Here is a 22,916-nt window from a genome sequence, read left to right as displayed (position 1 = left end):
CCACACCACTGGCTGTAAAATGCCAACAAAAAGATTAATGGAGCATCTGCCTACACCCTGATACTTTCCTGAGGGAGTTTGCTTCCCAGGAGTCACCAAAGGGGCAGGGAAAATATGCAGAAACCTCCTGGGAACAAGATGTGAAGACAGCTGGTAGATTTGGCAAACATATCTCTGAAGAAACTTGTCGTGCAGAAATAATGTGACCTGATTCTCAATTCTCTGTGAATATACATTTTTGACTGAAGTAAAAAGAGCAACTTACTCTTTGAGTGCAGCTATTTTCAAAACAGTGAGCCAGATGCACTCAGAAGCAGGTGTAGGTACAATCTCCTTTAATTCTTGCATCAACCTCAGTGAGAAAATATAATGTCCGTTTTAGTAATGAAGAGTACAGAGCCCTGAAAGTTAACATCTTTCTAATTATACAGCTGTATGCACTAGAATTCTTGAGCCTTCACAAATTGAAGAGAATAACCTTCAAGAATTGAAGAAAATGAGAAGAGTATAATCATGCTGATATACAGAATATATCCAGGCAAGAAGGCTTGTTTCCCTTGCCCCTCAGGAGAACCACAGTCATGCCAGGAAGCAATCAGTAAAATGACTCAGTCACACAGGATTCCTATTTAAGCTTCTCTCACTTGCCAGTTAGAACTCCACCCTTTTAGAAAGCAGCTTTCCTATCTAAACCAATCTCAAACTCTTACTGCCTTAAATCTGAAGTACCTGCCTTCCCAGCAACACACCTTCCCCAATGTGTGGTCTTCAATAAGTCTTTGGATTTCAAGGTTGAAAGAGGTCAGAGAGCCAACTGGCTTAGCCCATGTTACATATCCTGACTATGGTGATGGGCACACTGCAACAGCCAGCAAGAATCTGGTCACTCTGTGCTTCTGTCATTGCAAATTGACTGTAGCTGCCTCTCACCAAAACTCAGGTTAGCACCTGCTTTCCTTTTGCCACAGACAATTGTCAAGGATAAATCTGGACTTCAATTTCTCATTCTTCTGACTTACAAGTCTATAGATTTCATTTGAAAATGCAAATAGCATAACCTAAAGAGGCTAACACCTTCCCATCAACAGGGCCATTTCCTTGAGTCTACTATGTTATAATATTAAGTCAAGAAAAGATCAGAGTTGTAAAGATACGCTATGAAAGGAAAAGGCCATTAATTCAGGTTCAGTTGTAGAAAGAGACACTCCAGGAGAAGAACTGGAGGGAGGGAAAACCTTTGTTGTTGCTCATTTGTCTGTTTTGCAGAGCTGGGAATTCATAGTAAGAATATGACTTGACAGGAAAAAGGGCCACTGTGACTGTAAGTCCCATAAATAACAAACGGTCCTACGGATGTTTGAGCCAACACATGTGAGAGGGCTGTCAGCTACAGCACTAGTCCTGGAGACACAAGAGAATATACAGTGGTTCCATTCTTCATCAGCTGGCGTTTGTCACCTATGAGCTGCTCAGAAGCTCACAGACATTTCCCTGTCAGAAGCTAATTCTCAGGAAAGCAGACTTGCTCCTTTGCTTCTCACATATCTACCTGGCTTGAAAAGAAACTAGATTGCACTGGTTCAAACGGTGTTTAATATTCTGAAATCATTATTCGAGCCATAAACTCTGTTCCCTTCAAGTGATTGCTGTCTGGGGATTCTCATAGCTGCCTTCAGTTTGAAAATGCTCAGATCCTTCCCTGGCTGTCACTGGCTTGTTTAAGTGACCCCAAGCAAATGAGTTAAGCAGCTCTGGGACTGGATTTTTTTTCATCTCTAAAGGAGGGATAAAAATACCAGCCACCTGTTGTGAAGATCAGGGAGCTAATGTCTCCAAAGCTTTCAAGCCTCTGGCTCTAAGCCTTTTGCTATCAACATATTTAGAACAAAGACACATCTCCATTGCTTTCACCTAAATGCTGCATTGAAAGGAAGAGGAACACACACACACACACACACACACACACACACACACACACACACAGAGAGAGAGAATATTTGAGTTCTAAAAGGCTTGAAGGTTATTGTATTAGTTTGAATTTCAAACTGTTTTTCTCTGTTGTACTCTTGGCACTGCCATTTTTTAAGTACAGCACTTCATTTGCATAGTAATTACAAAGTTTAACAAATAGCATTAATGTCTGAAAGAAAGAGGTACACTCCATTTAAATTACTGACAGTATTACATTACACATTTTTAACTGCAAGTTTAAAAAAAATAAAAAAAAAGCAAGCTATTGCATCCTAATGTGCCTTACAGATTCCCAGTGCTCAGCAATATTTGTGCTTTAAGAAGGTAAAATCTCTTCCTGTGCTCTTTAGCGACTTCTAAAACCCTATTCATAAATACTGATTAGGCACTATTTCACCATAGGACAGAGCGCTGCTGGCACAACTCCCTACTCTGAGCCAAATTGGAAACGTTAGTACAGTAAATTAGGCCAAACGCTCTAGCTGTACTGTACATGAAAGATCATCTTTAATAAATAGATGCTAATGTGGCACTTGGATCGCTTAGAGCTGTAAATGTCAGCCCTTCCTCTTGATTCCAGGAAGTTGAGAAACAAAAGACGTTTTAGCATTGTGTGCTCTTTCAATACAAATAAAAAGAATAACGAGCAAACATGAAAAATACCATTTGTTCTGAGAGTTCTATTTAAAGGAAAACTTGCTCACTCCTTACTAGGAGTGTAAAGATGGGAAACATCTGTATCCTTGGGACAGTATGGTAAAGGCTTTTGGGTATGTAATAAATTAGTCTTCTTTCCTCAATACGAACATTGGAAGTATTACTGAGCAGAATTGAAACTTCTAACAGACTTCTTTATTTTTTGTAACCCACCTATTTCATCAAAGCATTTGAGAAATGTCTTGATTTGTATTTTCCTTTTCTGACATTTCTATATTAGACATATTATTTCAGGTAACCTTAATCCATATTCACTAGGCACATTTACTCATATTTGTTTCAACAATAAAAAATATCACACATTCTTCTTAGTAAGAGTTGCATTTTTTGTATGGATATTCTCCCTCTTTTTTTTGTATTGAAGCAAAACATGTAAGGGTAAAATGAAGGAAGGGATAAAATGATGGCTAAAGACAGAGATGAGTGAACTGAGCAAATTGAGCTCAAAAATACATAAGTTCAGATTTGAAAATTCACTCAAGTAAAGAAATATTTTTCATTTTATCATTATGCCTGGCGTAAGACAGCAAACTTTCAATTATAGAATTTTTAATTGGAATAAATATTCATATATGCATATATGAATTTCAAAGGACAGAGACTAAACATGGGTGATACAAAACAAGTAATATAAAAGACATTTGTCCTGCCTAGACTGCTTCCTCAAACATTCTAATTCACTTACTGATCGCCCTGGAGGCTGGATTCATTGGGTTAATGTCAGCAAACAGGTAAAATTAATTAGCATACTTGCTAATGTCAAAGCTGCTGTACGCTTCCCATATTAAAGGCTCCATACTTTATTCATCATTTTGGGTTGAAACTTATGTCATTTCTGATTATCGATCACTTGATCACTTTTAAGTGAAAAATTATCTGGGTATCTGTATTTGTCTGGGATTTTGTCAACCTGACACAAGCCAGAGACATCTTAAAAGGAAGATTAAAAAAAAATATATCAGATTGGCCTGTCTGTGGGCAAATCTATGGCTATTTTCTTGATTGATAATTGATTCATCAAGGCCTAGCCCCCTTAGGGAAGTGCCACTTTTAGGAAGGTGTGTGAGAGACAACCTGAGCAAACTGTGAGAAGCATGTCAGTAAGAAGCATTTTCTATAACTTCTGCTTCAGGCCCTACCTCCAGGTTCCTACCTTGACTTCCTGCCTTGGCTTCCCTCACTAGGCTATCACCTGAGCAGGGTAAATAAGCTAAATAAACCACCACCCCCCCTACACACACACACACACACACACACACACACACACACACACACACTGCTTTTGATGGTGGTGTCTTAGTACAATCGAAAACTAAGCAAGACAATATTCTTCCACTTTAATTTCCTACACATACTATAATGGTACAGTATTTTCCATGTTTCTGTGTTTGTGTTCTACTGCTCTATTACATTTTGAAAATACCTGGAAGGTATTTTCTTTATAACAAATTTGATTTCCTAAAATGAAAAAAAAATACTATAGTTGTATCCTCTGTCAGATTCCTAGTGTTTTCACTAAAAATAAGATATATGTTACATTTATGTATTTATCTAAGCATGGGTGGATGATGGAATAAGAGTTAGACCAACTCCCTGGAAGGCAGACAGATGAGGATAGGAGTCATAACTAGATGGCCAGAGTCTTTCTCACTCTCCTGATATGAGACAGCTTAAAACATGGTACTTATAGATGTTCTTTTCTCCTGCCAGGAAGCCCCCTGTTGAGAGACTGGTTCAACAAGTTCCAGACCAGATCAGGACAGGTTATACAACATATTATGAACCAATTAATCATCCTATTTTTCTTCAAACTTACTAAACCTGAATTATTGGAGGAGAACTCTTCAGACACTTGAAACCTCCAGGTCTCCAACTTACCCCCCAACAAATGACCTTTTCCACCTACTGATTCTGTCTCTCCTGTTTGCAGTGTTTGAGCTTTCCCAGATCCTACTTGCTGGGCTCCAGATTGCCCCCCATTCATTTAATAATTTAACTGACAGAGAAAATAAATTATACAAGACCCCTAGACTGTATTACTGGAGAGACATCTGCAATAAGAATTTCAGTATTCTGCTCGATTACTCCTCTGTTACACTCCACAAAGCCTTTGAACTTGATCAAATCAAAATAAAACTCTAGTAAGAGTTCTGCGTTAAAATTGTTTTTGATCTCCCTACTGTGGGCTATATGCTGTTTCTGTCTTCTCTAAGATTTATTTCTAATACTTACCATAGCCAAATCAATGGTCTTGATATGAGACTCAATACCTCATTCACTAACATAGGGAACAAACGCCATTATGTATTTTGAGCTCAAGCAATTTTGTGTATCACTACAGTGTTCTGTGTTATAATATTGAATGACACATACCTTAGTAATATTGATTGTTTGCAAGCAATCAACATCCCATTACAGAATACTATTTCAGAGATAATTCAGAGTATATTCTAACATGTCAAAATAAAAATAACTTAAGTTTTTTTAGGTCATATAGATACTGATAAGCACATGATTCATTTTATTATATTTTAGTTGTTATTTTTCATTGTAAATCTCATAAAAGAACAGACTGGACATTTCATTTGTAATTGACTGCAAGTGATCAGAGATGTATTATATAGGTGAATTGAAAGAAGGAATCCCAAAGAAGCACACTAATTACATAATTATAAGGAAGCTGTGTTATCTTGAGATGTGCATTCGGGTCAGGAAAAACAACAAGACCAGGGAATTATATAGTCTTAATGAAAATAAAATATATCCCAGATCATGATGAGAAGCCATAAGGTGATATTTACCTCAATGCAGGCAAGATCCCCCCAAACACAAAGTTAGTAGCAACAGAGTCTATGATCATCAAGGCATTGCCATAGGCAGAAAATATTTCTTCTGAGAGAATAAAGATATAGTGCTATAGTGAAGGATGCTATTACAAGACTTTCAAGATGTTCCAATGTGAGGTGTCATTGGATAGTAAGAGTACTGTTCAAACTCCGTAAGTGGGTTCAGAGACAAGCATGGCTTTAAATGTATCTCAAATTCCCCAAAAAGGGGCAAAATAAGTTGTAAAGTCTTTAGTTTTAGATGGGATGATGAGTAGTTCTTGAAACAATAATAAAAAAATAACTTAATATTAAAATGACTGTATTAGTTTCCAAAAGATAGCTGGAAAATGTATAAAGAGATTAAAGATTATCTGAAAGAGGCTCTTATGCAGTATCAATATTTTGTATTATTTTCTACAAGCCTCAACTTGAATATTTACAAGCTTTTGGGAATGAGCAGCATTCAATGATCATTCATTGAACAAATAGATCTGAAAGTCAGAGTATGCGTAGTGAGCACTATAGACTGCTTAATTAATATTGATTGTTTCAACATTCATCATTTTTTTTCTTTCAAGAAAACTAATTCTTCCATGTTTTTAAATATCATATCTGTCTGTAGGAAGTACACTGATCAGGACCAGGTAGATTGTGCTATCTCCTTTACTCCAAGGATATTACTGTGATTTAAGTTAACCAACCACAGAGAAGGTATAGAAATATTTCCCTTTCTCCCATGCACAGAAAGAAAGATGCCATTTGTGCTTTCTATCTACTATCACAGGGGGGTCTTTTTCTTAAAGAACAAGGTCAAAGAACTTTATTAATCTAAACATGATTCTGAGTACTGTTACAACTATGAGATCAGCCAGCTTCATCATATAGCTGTTCTATAACAAGGAAAGTATGTGCACAAAAAAAATCCCGACATAATTCTGAGAACATGACATTATATAATCACTTTACTTTTACTGATTAACTTTTGTGTTTTCTGTCACATGAACTGAAATATCCCTAACTGATACAAGTACTTACTGATACATTACCTAGCTAGTCAACCAAACATGTTTAGGAAAACCCAGTGTGTGTATGTGTGTGTGTATATATAGATATTATAGGATATTATATACATAAATATGTAAATAATGGCATAAACAGTAGGATGCTTAACAGTCTTAAATAGCTACTAGTATCCTACATTGGCTTTTCCAGTGCAGAAAGAGAATAAGTGAAACCAAAACACAATGTTAAGTTAGAAAACTGCTTGTACAGTTTCAGATATGAAATGCACATTCATTCCCTTGTAAAGACAGCATCAACAATAAACATGAAGACAGCCTTTCATGAACATCACATTGCCTCTCCGGGATCTAGAATACAAGATCATTTCAGAGGAAAACCTATTATTATCCCTGGGTAATGATGCCTAAAAAAATTCTTTAGTAATTATATATGATTTTAGATTTCATTTACAACTGCACCTTAATAATATTCTTGCAAATATTTAAATATCAGTTGTCCTGAATGTACAATGTTTATATGCTTTGGATGGCAAAGACATTATATCATTAGGTACTTATGGCAAGAAATTAATATGGATATCGAAAAATTAGTCACTAGTAATTTGGGGAATACATGGTATATGGAAAGCACATTTCTAGGCTCCTGCTTTAGGGATACAATTAGTTAAAAATGACAGCATCCCTTGTTTAGAAAATAAGTAAGTTCAAATTGCTACAGGGTAGAATGAATGTGCTTCAGAACCTTCTAGCCAAGCAAAGGAAATAAGTACTAATACTTCTGAGTTTTGTGTAGGTGATCATTGTTAAACTCAAGGGTATCAGGATAGCATTTAAATTTATAAAAGTATAGTCCCCACTAACATCTCTATTCTAGATAGAAATAAGAATCAGGGCTTTGGATTTTATGGTTTAATTAAGCTGCAAATGAAGAACCAAGCCAATAGTAATTTTAATGTAAGTATGCTTAAATATTTTCAGTCTAGTCTCATCAAAATGCCCGAGGAACTGGCAATGACGAAGAATCTTCTATACTGTTGCTTTACCACTTTAAGCCATAAGACTTTCTTTTATTATATAAAATAATTGTTTCATTTATATGCCTTGCATTTGAATTTTAAACAGAAGAAAGACAGAAAGAAAAGAAGGAAGGAAGAAGGGGCAGTAAAAGAGAGAAAAGATGGGAACTAGACAGAGACAGGAGAAAGAGAGAGACAGATAATGAAGTGAAGTAAAAGGAAGAAAATCAGTATAATGCCTTCAACTTGAAGAATATATCCTCTAATGCATACAATTTCTGGTTAGATATTATACCAATAAAATTGGCCTCAAGAATATGGCTTCATTTAAGGGTTAAAGAAGTTGGGAAATACAGATTTTATTCTGTAGTACCTTACATTTAAACAAAATTCATATCTGTTATTGGTTCAGAAAGAAAAAATATATATCAGGGGAAATGATCCCAAAACAGAAGCCAGTACCACATCCTACCTGTGAGTTACTGAGTTTTTCGCCTCAATAGCTGAATCTTGCAAAGAGGATGAAAGTAGCGATGAAGGGGTATGTAAAGTATGTACAATTGGGGCTGTAGCATTAAAATGAAACACACGATCTCTAATATTTTTAAGTAGGAATTTATTTTGTGATACTAACTAAGTTAATATTTTATCCCATAAGAATTAGTATAAAAAATATAGATTGGGTGGCTTATGAACAATTGTGTTTCTTGCGGTTTTAGAAACTAGGATGCCCAGAATGACTCTGGCAGATATGTCTTTATGAAGATCTTGCTTCTTGTTGATGGATCTTATTGTCATAACATCAATGGTAGAATGGTAACAAATAAATGGAAGTTTATTATTGTAAGGCTATTAATCTCAATAAAAGGGATCTCTTCTCTTGTGCTGTAACCACATTCCATGGCACCAGAGATAAAGATATCAATTAACACAAATATTCTCTGTCTAAGATTCCTAGAGAAGAAACAACTATGCGTGAAGTACAATTGATTTCATATAGATTGTGTTATCTCACAGAAATTCTTATTTTGCATTTTGTTCATTTTTAAAGGACTATAAACTATACTGCATATATTCTTTAATATATAAAAGTACTCTCTGAGTTGTTAAGATCATTTGTCCTTCAACCCTGGAAACTGCTCCAGGAAATACATACATCATATTTAAGGGCTACCTGGAATTTTCATGCTGACCATTCTGCTACACAAGCAGAGGTTACTCATCACTTGTACTCGATCTTTTATTTTTATTTTTTTGAGAGGAATGCCTACAAAATTCCTTAAAGCCAACCCTCTGCACTTTCACATATTCCGTGGTAATGATTCATTCAGAAGACCATTCTGGCAGACTAGCCAAGAAAGGCAATTGTAGAAGAGCATATTTGTTATTCATCTGCCATGGGAGTTGTTGAAACCAGAAAAACAAGTGAAAAACTAGGTGACCCATCTTATAAGGAGAAATCAACAAGTAAAAAGCACTGTCCATCCCAACTCTTTACTTCTTCATTTATCCTTACAGTCTCCATCTGTCCAGACATCCCTTCATGGAACACTGAAAGAAAAAAACTTGAGGAAATGCAGAAATGGCAATGCACTGTTATGTTATGTAGTAAAAGCCAGGCACTAAAAGATAAATGGCATGTTATACAGGAAATATTCAGACTTCAAACCCACAAGTGCAATGCTGGAACTGGTGAGTGACAGAAATAATTTGTAAGGTTTTGAGAAGGGTACGAAACTGCAGTTAAATGAAAAACAAATTCAAGAGACTTATTGTACAGTCTAGTGACTAGTAAAGTTGAATGATGTATCTGAAAACTGCTAATAGATTTTAAGCATTCTCCCCATAAAGAATATATAGCATATGTTAAGTCACTTGAATTATGTACTCATTGCACACTCATAGATGTATATTCATACACTATATTGTACATCACATATCTTATCACTTAAAAGTAAAATTTAGCCAAGAGTAGAAGCAAAGACACATATCTCTATTTCTGCAGTCCTCAAGAGGCAGAATGGAGAGGGTTAGTGGAAATCCCTAGCATATCTAGGCAACATAGCAAGTTTGATGCCAATCAGGTCTCTATCAGGACATCCTGTCTCAACAAAATCAATAAGGCAAAATAAATGAAAGTAAACTTTAAAACTGTGATTCCTGCAGAATAGTTTTACATAAAAAGCACATAAGTAAAATTCAAGCCAAAATCATTAAAAACAAAATAGAAAACAGGCAAATTTGAGATGAGTAGTTAAAACAACCTTTCATGTCATTGGATCTCACTGGCAAGCACAGCGCTACAACTGAGTGATTGTCACTGGTGAAAACTGCTGGTGTTTCCTGAGTTCAGAGACAAACATTCTACAGAATCTTTGTTACTTTTCTATTGCTGTGAAGAAACTACATGATCAAAGCAATATATAGAAGAAAGAGTTTATTGGGTACTTGTTTATGGTTTAAGAGAGTTAGAGTTCATGAACATTATGGTGGGGAACATGGCAACAGGTAGGCATGCATGATTCTAAAACAGGGGATGAGATCTCACATCCTTATCCTCAAGCATTTGGCAAAAAGAGCCAACTGGTAATGACTTTGGTTTTTAATACTTCAAAGCCTATCCCAGTGAAATACTTCTTTCAATGAGGCTACACCTCCTAATTCTTCTAAAACAGCTTCTCCAATTGTGAGAGAAACACTGAAACATATTAGGTTATGGGGTCATTCTCATTCAAACAACTATATGGAATAAATATTTTAGCTTAAAAAGCTGGGGGAATTAGTCCATTTCATACCTTTTTATTGTATATATTATTTATTTACATTTCAGATGTTATCCCTCTTTCCCATTACCCCCTCCCACACATAAATCCCCTATCCCATCCCTCCTCCTCCTTTTTGATTTTATACCATTTTAATTTCATGCAAGTATTAAGGTCAGTTATAGATTGAGGAACTAGTAATACAATAGATGCAAATAATCAAAGAACAAGCATAGCAGTAAACAGAGTCCTGTGATCACTCCCGTGATCATTATTTCTAAGGGCTTATCAGGATGACCAAAATATCTGACAAAATATATGACAGCCTACTTCCCTGCCCTAGTCCAAAGTTATTTTCATGTCTGAAGCCTACTTCTTTATTTTAAACTAAGATTTATATTTTTGCCAGAAATTAGTCCTTTGTTCTAGCCTAAGATTTAGATTCTTGCCTGAAATTACTTCATTGTTCTAGCCTAACATCAGGAGCCATTGAGTGTCATGCCAAATACCAACAGAGGTGTGTTACTTCCAAAATTTACAATGATAGTTATTATAATTAGAAAAAAGTTTAAAGACACTTGTAGGGCATTTGACATAATTCTAACATCTCTCTAGATGTTTTAACTTTTCATAGTGAGATTATGAATTTAAAGAATGCTGCTCTGCTGAGCTTTGATGCTACAGATAATGCTGATAAAATTATCCATGGTTTGAGGTCAGTACTTTTGTTTTGGTCAAGCTTCAAGAATGGCATATATAGTTGACCATGCTAGCCTTTTTTGTACTGGGAATATTTTTATTCCTGTCCATCATGTTAAAGCTTGTCTCTAACAACATCACCATGTTGGCAGCCAAAGTACATGGCTTGAACCTGAAAATGGACCCCCAGACAGAATTATTACATTAACAGGCTGGCAAGCCAAGGGCAGGTAAGATTCTGCACAGAGCCTTACCAACCTAAGACAAAAGTGCATTGCTTTTGATAATGTATATTCCATGATGGGTAAGGAAGGTATTTTTGTCAGAACAACCTAAGATAGGCTCAGTTTTGTTAATGAAATTAAAAAAAAAAGGAAGAGTTGGAGTGCTTTTGGGGCTACTTGGCAAGAAACTGACATGGGCCAAGGACAAGAAAATGGGCTGCTTGTCAAGAATATGACATTGTCCAAGGACAAGGAAATGGGCTGCAGGCAGGAATCTGACATTAGGCTAAAATATAGCTTTTCTTTATACATCAGTAAAGTCTGAAACTGTGACTTGGTAAAATACCTGTCTCTGAATGCTCAAGTCCTGTAATCCAATCCTCAGCACAGCATAAACCTGAGTATAAGAAACAAACCAATTCCTTAATGAAAATGCTATCACACTTACTTAACATAAGCCTAAAGTTTTTAATACATGTATAAATATTAAAAATATTAATTCATAATTTTTCAATGAAAAATCTGTCCAGAAATTGGTATTGGGATTAGTAACAAATACCTATTAAAGTATTATTATAAATTTTATTTATTTATTTTCTATAGCAAAGAAGGGGGATTTATGATTGTAGAACTCTCTATATAGAAAACTAAAAACAAGGTCATAATAAAACCATATTAGAAATATGAAGAAAGAAATCATGAAGGAAAATGTGATTTTAGATATAAAATATGTATGCTTAACCCTAAAAAGTGACATTAGAAGCAAACTTCATAAATTTAATAATAAATACAATACCCCAGTTATCCTTGACACTAATGAAAGCCTGAAACTTTCCCATGTAAAATCAGAACAGACACCAAAAATATGCTTTCTCCACATTTTTATTCATTCTTATACTAGAACTTATTCACCACATAATAAGCCAAGAAAATTACAAACTGTTGTCAATAGTACAAATTATCTTTCATAACTTGACAGTAAGGACCTGTTATTGAGATGATGTATACTCCAGTCATGGATCATGGAGGCAACAAGTTAGTGTGCATCTGCAAGCTTTAATTTTATTGGTTAGTAGTCATAGTGCTGAAAGGTGCTTTGCATACTACCAGAAGGGGTGATCACGAGAAAATCAACAATTCTACTGAGCTTGAAACGTGCCGGATATGATGAGTAAGATGGGAAGACATATTACTGGTACAGTAGTGGTATAAACATTATGGAAGAAAACAACAGCTTATGGGTGGATTTAAGTTACAATCCACAAGATGAAACCCGTATGTCCCAAAATTATTAAGCCAATAGTCTGCCAGTTATTGCCATAGGCCCTAGGGGAGAATTTATTGTGGTTATTTGATTAAATGGATGTGGTATTATTGTTATATCAAAGTGAATTTGTCAATTTTTAGAATAGAAAATGGTTAACACAGAAGCCCATTACTATTAAAGGTGCAGAGACTAAGAGACTGTATAGTGGCCCAGTTCTAAATGGGATATGAAATGCAAATATAATAACCTCCCTCTTACAGCTAATGGATTCTTACAGAAATGGAGCTAAAAATATTGCAAGAGCCAGGGCTGGAGACATGTCTCAAGGTTAAGAGAGCTGGCTGTTTTTCCAGAGTACTGAGTTCACATGGTATTTCCCCAACATCTGTAACCCCACGGAATCAGATGACTTCTTCTGACTTCCACAAAGATATGATATACACACATACATTCAGGCGAAAACATATATATATATATATATATATATATATATATATATATATATATATATATTAGATAAACCCAGCTCTCTGTTTCAGAGACAGTTGCTCCTGCTCCTGCTCCTACAGTGCCAGCCACATTCTTTAGACATGATGGGGAAGTTTGGAGTGAAAGGGTTTGTCCGTATTGGGTACCTGTTTACCAAGGCTGCCTTCTCATCTATATCTGGCAAACTGAAGATTGTTGCCATCAGTGACTCCTTCATTGACCACAATTACATTGTCTACATGCTCTACTATGACTCTCCCCTTGCCAAGTTGAACTGCACAGTCAAGGCTGAGAATAGGAAACTTTTCATCAACAGGATGCCTGTCACCATCTTCCAAGAGGGAGATCCCGCTAACATCAAATGGGGTGATGCTGGTGCTCAGTATATCGTGGAGTCTTCTAGCATCTTTACTTCTATGAAGAAGTCTGGGTCCACTTGAAGATTAGGACTAAAAGGGTTATCATTTCGGCCTTTACTGCCAATATCTTCAGGTTTGTGAAAGGTGTGAACCACAAGAAGTATGATGACTCACTCAAAATTGTCAGCAATGCTTCCTGCATCAACTGCTTAGGCCCCTCGCCCCAGCCAAGTTCATCCAGGACAACTGTGACATCGTGACATCGTGTAAGGACTCATGACCTAGCAGTCCCTGCCATCACTACCATTCAGAAGACAGTGGATGGCCCCTCTGGAAAGCTGTGTTGTGATGGCCCTGAGGCTACTCAGAACACCTTTACAGAATACACTGGTGCTGTCAAGGCTGTGGGCAAGATCATCTCAGAGCTGAACATGAAGCTCACTGACATGGCTTTTGTGTTCCTAACCACCCCCCTCCAATAAATTCATGGTGGATCTGACATACTACCTGGAGAAACTTGACAAGCATGATTACATCAAGAAGGTTGTGCTGACACAGACAACTGAGGACTCATGGAAGGGGATCGTTAGCTACACTGAGGAACAGGTTGTCTTCTGCAACTTCAAAAGTAGCTTCTACTCCTCTACCTTAGATGCTGTGACTGGCATTGCTCTTAATGACAACTTCATAAAGCTTACTTCCTGTTATGGCAGTGAAAATAACTACAGCAACGGGTGGTGGGCCTCATGGCCTATATGGATTTCAAAAAATAAGAAGTCCCAGAACACCCACCTTTGCAAGGACTGGAAAGCAAGAGAGAGGCCTTCTGCTGCTGAGGAGTCCCTATCCCAACAATGTCCCCAACACTGAGCATCTCCCTCATAGTTTCCATCCCAGACCCCTACAAAAATGCGAGGGGATTAGGGAGCCCTTTTCTTGTGTATACGATCAAGAACATTCACTGCACCCACAATAAAGTACATAAGTAAATAACCCCCCCCAAAAAAAAGAATCTAAAAGAAAGAGGCAGATGACCAAAAAAAAAATCATGTCTTTCTGATACAGCAGAGCAATATATGAAGTCGCATTTGTTATGATAACATAAGCTCAAGTCAGACTAAATTCCAGAGTAGAAGGGGGTGAGAGTAAGAACCAAGCCCCAACCTTAGCCGAGGGACTATTAGTAATAGCTGCTGGGAGTGATATGCAAACACGCAATTAATTTAGCAGGCAATTACACGTATACCAAATCATTTATAACAGTGAAATGAAAACTTAGACTAACCTCAAAATATGGACATTAGGTGCCTTTGTTAATGACATCTCCTCCAATTTGAAAAGAACACCTACAAATAGGTAGTTAGGCAAAATGTGAATGTCACAACATATGTTACTACTCAATAGAAGAGAAGAAATGCAAGACACACAGGAGAATTATTTACAGTAAAACTGCACTGTTAAAATGCTGTATCCTTGATAGTCCACTGTATTTATAAGATATTTTCACATTCAAAAATTATTAAGTAGAAGACAGATTAATAGCATATATTAATATTAAGAAGAGAAAGATTGGGAGAATATGAATGTGAGTATGAAATGGTAGCATCCTCACTGCTGAATTTTAGCTGAAGTTCTCCCATCTGGCTCCCTGTATTATCTGCTGGGATTATCAGACACATCAACTGATTGACCACTTGTCTACTCCACTGCTGTTCTCAGAGTCAAGTTCTTCACAGATATTCAGTCTCATGCTCTAACCCTTGCTGATCCATGGAGTGAATGTTCTGAGGACAGCTAATCACTGCTTGGGGTCATTATTCTCTTTTTGACCACTTCCTTCCTGCAACTAAAGGTCACATGTGAGGTGAGCAACTAAAACCCAAAGCAATTTTTCTTGGAACAAACTTTGATAAAGGATAGGAAATTGAGCACAGAATGGGTAGAATCTGATTGGAAGAAATTGTAAGAAATAGGGGTGATATCAATACAGAACATATACATGCAATTAAAAATAAAAAATATAACAAACATGAAATAAAAATAAAAATACTAAAAACATAATGCTTTAAAGGAATCAAGGTCAGGATACGTGGGTTCTTGGTACATGAGTCCCCAACTCCTTATTGGGCTCTGAAAGAGTAGTGGATTTGGCTCTCTTTGAGGCTCATAATGGAACAAAGTCTGGTTTAGCTTTCAAGCCTAACTTGAAAGTTTAGCTTTCAAGCCTAACACATTCTTCCTTCTCATTGTTGTCCTGGAATTAAAGGTTTACAAAATTACCTCAGCATGAATAGGGCTGGCACAAGGCTAAGCCAGTAAACACTCAGTCACAGATGGGAGAGTGGATCATGGAAACCCACCCTCATGGGATGTAGATTGCAGTCAAGAGCTGCCAGAGACAGAGGCAGTCATTGTCTGCAGCCATGTTTCTTAACCTGTGGGCTGTGACAGCATTGGAAGTCACATATTAAATATCCTGAATACCATATATTTTCATTATAATTAATAACTGTAGCAAAACTACAATTATGAAGTATAAACAAAATAATTAACTGTTGGGGGTCACCGCAGCATGAGGAAGTATATTAAAGAGTTGAAGCATTAAGAAGGTTGATAACTACTGATCTATAGTGATGTAGCCCCTGGTAAGTTACCCATTGTGGTGATTTGAATAGGTTTAACCACATAAACTCATGCTTGGCCCTTGGGGAGTGGCACTATTAGGAAATGTGCCCTTATTTAAGTAGGTGTGGCCTTATTAGAGAAAGTATGTCACAGAAGGAGTGGGCTTTGAGGTCTCTGTGCTCAAGTCTGTCTAGTGTGATCCAGATTCTCCCCCTGGATGCCTAAAGGAGACAGTCTCCTTCTGACTGCCTTTGGATCAAGATGTTGTACTCTCAGCTCCTACAAAGTCAAGTCTGCCACATAATGCCATGGTATCCAACTTAGTGATAATGGACTGAACCTTTGAAATTAAAACCCAGCCCCAGTGAAATGCTTGCCTTTGTAAAAGGTACATTGGTCGTGTTGTTTCCTCATAGCAATGGAAACCCTAAGACACCTATAATCTGGTAGATAGCTTCACATTTATATTTTTCTCAGAAGCCATGCTTAAATTCAGTGGGTCGCAAAGTACACACACATACACATACACACACACAAACACACACATACACATATATCATAAAATGAGATGACAACAATGGGATGAGAACTTAATAGGAGAAGCAAGTGAATGGGTGGGTGGGTGGTAGGAATGGGAGAAAGGTAAGAGAGAGTAAAAATGGATAATTGTTTTAGTGCTGTATTATATACATGTAAGAAATTATTACAGTGTAGATTAATTTAAATACTTAAATCCTCTGTGTTGCCCCTCTTTGTTTTCATAACAACTATTTATGTAGGTGGGCATAGAAAACACTGTTTATGATCCTAAAATTGAAATAATATAAACTTTGTTATGTACATTCAATAGTGTAAAGAAAACAAAGAAGTCCAGACATATGAGAAGTAGCTCTTTAGGAACAACCTTTACATAAAAACTAACAACAAAAAAGTGGAGAAATAAAGCTGAATAAAATTGATAAAAGAAAATCTGAAGCTATTTAAAGAAGCATTATACAGCTGTTGTTCCTTTCCATACTAAAATGCAATATTAACTATAACTACCAATCACTGCACAGTCATTCAAATGCATTAGCCATGGAGAGAGTAATAAATTTAGCTCCAGCTTGTTTCTTATATTGAGTTACTTACTAATGTTAGTGGCAGTGGAATTACTGTGATCAAATGAACACATTTATGTGCACCTGTGTAATTTAAGTGAGACGTTAAATCACAAAATGTAAACAACTGTGTGTGCTATTTGTCAGAAACTTCTAGGGAAAATTGTCAACCAAGACGTTATTGCTGCACTGAAAAATCAGTGTGTGCAGCTAGAACAAGCAGCAGGCTTCCAATTTCCATGGCAGGCTTTACTCTGTTAAGGTGTCTAGGCTCCGGGTTTGACTAGTTATACTCTTTTTCAAGTGGATCATGAGAAAAAGTAACTTAATTTAAGGATTCTGGCATGTTAAAGTATACTTGGGTTTTTTTTTTTTTTTATATCAAAACAGATGCTCAGCCACCCATTCTGTTGCATGACTATGATTCAGAGATGTACAGGAGAGGTTTCTGAGATCAAGGTCATTCTCAGCTACACAGCAAGCTAAATGTCAGCCTAACCAATGGAAAACTCTAAAAATGAGCAAACAAGAACAAACAATAATGTGTTCATCTATATCAATGTTATAAATACATATATACATATATAATAAAAATATATATTATATAATAGAAATATATCTAATATATACACATATATATACTATTATATATACATACATATATATGTTTGTGTATATATATGTGTGTGTGTATATATATACACACATGCAAATTACAGTGTTCCTTTTAAGGCTTCTAACAAGCAAACAACACAACAACAACAATTAAAATGATATATGTGTTAGACATGCAACACAACTCAGTGTAGAACAGAAGCAGTTGAAGAGCTTAGAACCACAAGTGCCCAGGCGCTATCATATGAAAATAATAAATTTGGAATTAATTGCATGGGATTTAGAGAAAATCCATGAGATTTTTCTGAACTGTAGTTGACTATAATGCTAATTAATAAATAGAAAACATTAGAAAAAAATCATTTAACTCTTCAGTATCCTAGAAACAATAATTTGGAATGAAACTTATGTGAGTGGAGGAAACTAGCATTTAGAAGACTACTTGTTTTACATTTTGAAGTTTATTTTTCAAGGAAAAGAAGAGGCAACCAAGCAAACTTCTGGAAAATAATTCATATTACTTAATTATTAGCTCAAAACTATAAGATTAAACTTAAAAATTAACTAAATTAAATCTTTTAATTTCTTTTATATGGTACAAACTGGAATGTAGAAGTGAATAAAGAAGAGAAATTCTATTTTGTGAAAGATTGTAAATCAAGAAGAAGAAAGTGTTTGGTCTGTTTAAAAGAGATAATTTTTAAACAAAAACAATCCAGAAAAAGTATTTCATAATAACTTAACTCACAAATATGGGTAATTTTCAAAACCCAAGACTTTAAAAGATTTTATGGTCTGAGAAACAAGCAAGTAATTTGTAGAGATTGTTTTCAATAACAGATTGAATTATAGTAAGAGCATATACAAATGTAGTTCTCTCTCCATATATATACATATATATCATATATATGATATAAATATATATGCATCATATATGCATATTGTATTGTGTATATATGCTTATAAACACATATGATTTTACAATTTTGAATTTTTTAATTTATATTTTCTACTGTTTAATTACATAAACAAGATTGTTCAAAGAGTACATAAGGCACAATGTTATGGTTATATTTTGAGATTGGTTAGGACACAAAATTATAGGTGCATTGTAATTTAAGGTATATAACAAAAAATCACACTCAGAGATACAGTCCAAATGATGGCACTGGTTGTCTTTTAGCCTTTTGTTTCTTTTTCTCATTACTTTCAATTATTTCTGAAAGAGCAATTTTCACTTCATAATAAGGCTAATTAAGCTTAAGGTAATATTACAACATAAGCAAAATGTGTTGCTTATATTTTTTCTTTCAGTGTTGGAGACTGTGCCTAGCAGTTTAGAAACAGAATGTAGACTTCAAACTACCTGGCTATTTGTTCAGAAAATTCATAAAATCTGAAAGTCATTTCATTAAAATGTACCTAGAAATAAGCCACAAAATAAATTTGTTGTATCACAGGAATGAAAAATTTAAGCATGAGATATTTAAAATAATTTAATGTGTTTGAAACCCTTAGACAAAACATTCCCTTTTATTTACTACCCATAAAGCTCCAAGTTGAAACATCTTCTTGGGATGTAACTTGACAAATGTGCAAATAACTACAGAAATTTCAGTAAAACTCAAGGAAACAATAAAAATTTTTCAGCATGATTTAAGTGTGACAGCATTTATTTTTATATACTGTGCTTCTTTTTAATTAAAATTCAAATGCAAGTGTCAAAAATACTAGAGTGGCATAGCCAATGATGGTATTATCAAAAGAATGAAAATTATATGTTCATAAAATTATGGTTTTTATATGTCTTTCAGGTCTATTTGATATATGATGTTATTTAACTCCAGCATTTTTCTGTTTAGGTTTTTTCTGATAATGTGATATTGATGTAACTCGCTATCTCTATTTAGGAATCAATTTCTGATTTTAGGAAAAGAAGTGTGTCTTTTATGAAATTGAGTTCCTATGCCTTGGGTCTAAAAATATTTAGGACTGTAATATCCTCTTGGTGAATTTTCCTTTAATGTGTTTACAGTGTCCTTACCCATCTATTTTGATTGGTTGGGTTAGAGTATATCTTGTTAAATATTAAAATGGCTATGCTTGCTTGCTTCTTGATTCCTTTTTTTTAGAAAATCTTTTTCCATCTTTTGTTCTAATGTAATATCTGTGCTTGTTTGTGACATGTGTTTTTTGGATGCAACAGAATGATAGATCATGTTTCTTATCCAATCTTCTAATTTGCATCTTTTTAATGTGGAATTGAGACCATTAATAATGAATTAATATTGAACACAGATTATTAATTCTTATTATTTTGTTGTTGTGGTGCTTTTCTTCCCTCTTTGTATTAACTGTTCTCGGATTATTTATTCTGTTGCTTTTGTGTAAGTAGTTAACTTTTTCTTCAAACTGAAATTTTCCTTTTATTCCTGTAGAGTTAATTTTGCAGACAAAGATTGCTTAAATTTTGTTTTTATTGTGGAATGTTTCTTTCTCCATTAATTGACTAAAATTGATAGTTTTGTTGGGTATAGTAATCTGGCCTGGCACTAGTGGTCTCTTAGAGTTTGTAAAACATCTGTCCAGGTTCTTATGATTCCCAAAGTCTCTTGAAAGTCAAGTTTTATTCTAATTTGCTTGCCTTAATGTGTGAGTTGGTCTTTTTCCTTTAGACCTTTTAATATATTTTCTTTTCTTTGTATATTTGGTGTTTAAATTATTATGTGTCATGGGCTACTTCTTTTTTTTTTTTTTGCCGTGCCTAACTGATGTTCTGTATGACCCTTGCACTTTAATAGGCAATTTTTTTATTCAGAAAATTTCCTTCTCTGATTGTGTTAAAAATTATTTCTGTACCTTTAATCTTAGTTTCTTCTTCTTTATACCTATTAATTATAGGCTTAATCTTTTTTATAGTCTTCTATATTTCCTGCAATTTGTGTGTGTGTGTGTGTGTGTGTCTGTGTGTGTGTCTGTGTAGACTTGTTTTATGGTTTTGAGGAGGTGTGTACATCTGGTGTGAGTGTGTGTGTATATGTGTGTTTGTGTGTGTGTGTGTATGTAAATTTTGACTATGCTATACATTTTTTCTTCGTTATCTTCAAACCTGAAATTCTCCTTTTTAATATTTTTTCAGTTTGTTGATACCTCCAAACTTTTGTTTGACTTCCTGAGTTTCCCATTTCAAGCATTATATCAGTTTGACTCTTCTATAATACTCATCCTCCCTTTTTTGGTTAAATTCCACTATCTTTTCTTGATTTGCTTTCCTTATTTTATTCAATTCTGTTTGATAATCACAGAGACATTTATTCATCTCCACCTTGAAGTCCTTATACATAGTCATAATTGCTGTTTTAAAGTTTTTTACTAATGCTATAGCTAAATTGGTTTTCTCAGGACCTAGTACAATAAGATGTCTTAAGTAGGCACATTTTCTGAGTTGTACATATTTGTGTTTTTGCACTGATATCTAGATACCTGGAAGTATAATATTTGTGGTGCTTCTTTGTATAAATACATAAATGGTCTAACCTTTACTGAATGGGTGTTTTCTTCTTCGGTTCCTGTTATCCCAATCTTACCAGTTCTGGACAAAGAGAATGTTGTTTTATTTTCAGTCTTTGATTAGGCTAAATTTTAGTGTTTAAGTAGATATTTTTAAAGGAAATATATGGCTTTATTTTTTTATTCTTTATTCATTTAAAATTGAAAATGGGTCTGATCAGTGAGCCTCATGATCTACAAGTGTTGTCATTGGTACCAATGTTCTTTTGGCTTTACTGCATTTGCTATACAAGTTATTGAAAGAATACACAGATATAAACTGAATTAAGAACCTGAGGTGGCTAGTTTTGAATGTCAAATTGACACAGTTTTCAACCACTTGAGAAAGAACTTTCAGTGTAGAATTGACTAGGTTAGATGGGCTTAAAGATTTATTGATTTATAGTTAATTTAGGTTGCTAAATCCATCCTAAATGTGGGCAGTACCATATCATATCACTGGCTGGACTCTGGACTAAATAAAAGCAAGAAAATAAGAAAATAAATTAATCTTTGGTATACATACATTAATTTATTGTTCTCTACTGTAACCTGGGTATGTAATGTAAATCATTGCTCTCAAATTCCTTCTGTATTAACATCCCTATATTAATAGACTGTAACCTCCAGATATGAACCAAATAATCTTTTTCTCCATTAATCTGCCTTTTAAAGAAGCCATACATAATACATCAAACCACTATTACTCTATCAAAAAGTGCTGAAGAGAGCTACCATGTTTTAATAGTGTTCACTGCTAGATAGGCATTAGAACTAGAATATGAATACAAATAGCCATGTAACAAGTCAGGCCTCCCTTCATGTCAGCAATCTCAGATCTGAGGGTGGACACAAGGAGAAAGAGGAAAGCTGGATCTCGCTATTGTCACAGCTCTCTGAGAAAACAAAAGCTCCAGATTGAGAGACAAACTAAAAGTACTGGCAATGACCTTGTCTAAAATTAGTACAAAGGAAATGATACAGGAAACCTGACTTCCTCTTCTGAACTGCATGTGCTGAAAAAAATTTCACTATTTGGGAAATACTATTTTTACTAATAATGGGCAAAATGAAGATCAAAAAGAGAAATATTAGAGTTAAATAAGTTCAAACTGGAAGAGAAGTTGTGTGATAGAAGTAACAAGGGGGATGGGAAGGAGCAAAATCATGGTGGAATAAGAGAAAAACCATTTAGAATTCTACTATCTGGTGATTTGAATAAACAATACAAGACAGAATTTGAAGGTAGATGCTGCATAAGATGGGATAGTTACAGTCTAGAAGAACCAGATCACTAAAGCAAACTCTCACTACTGCATGTGGGATGGAAAGGTTGTTGGTCAAAGATGACACAGAAGCATTCAAATTATTGTAGGCTTTACTATCCCTCTTATTTTTCCACCAGAACAATTCTGTAAGTTCCCTATTGCTGAAAAAAGCACATACCTTGGATGCAAAGTATAGAGAAATCAAACTGGGACTTAGCTGGAAGTTTCTTCCCTGCTGTTCATTTTCATAGTACCAGATGGTGCTATGTAGGCTGCTTCTTGTAAAGTAAAGGCATCAACAGATCAACAGTTTTATCAAGCTGTGAACTTTGTAAACTACAGTATCAACTAGTCAGGCAAGTTGATCCAATCATGGCTGGGGAATAGGGAGCCTGTTACTTTATT

General features: G+C 35.1%; 1 pseudogene; it reads left to right on the top strand.

Moving 5' to 3' along the window:
* Positions 1–13,099: 13,099 nt before the first annotated feature.
* Positions 13,100–14,224, top strand: LOC143442482 (glyceraldehyde-3-phosphate dehydrogenase pseudogene; annotated as a pseudogene).
* Positions 14,225–22,916: the final 8,692 nt, after the last annotated feature.

This window comes from Arvicanthis niloticus, chromosome 5 (assembly GCF_011762505.2).
Source record: "Arvicanthis niloticus isolate mArvNil1 chromosome 5, mArvNil1.pat.X, whole genome shotgun sequence".
Lineage (NCBI taxonomy): Eukaryota > Metazoa > Chordata > Mammalia > Rodentia > Muridae > Arvicanthis > Arvicanthis niloticus.
Note: the sequence above shows the minus strand (reverse complement) of the source record. Positions and strands in the feature narration are given on the sequence as shown.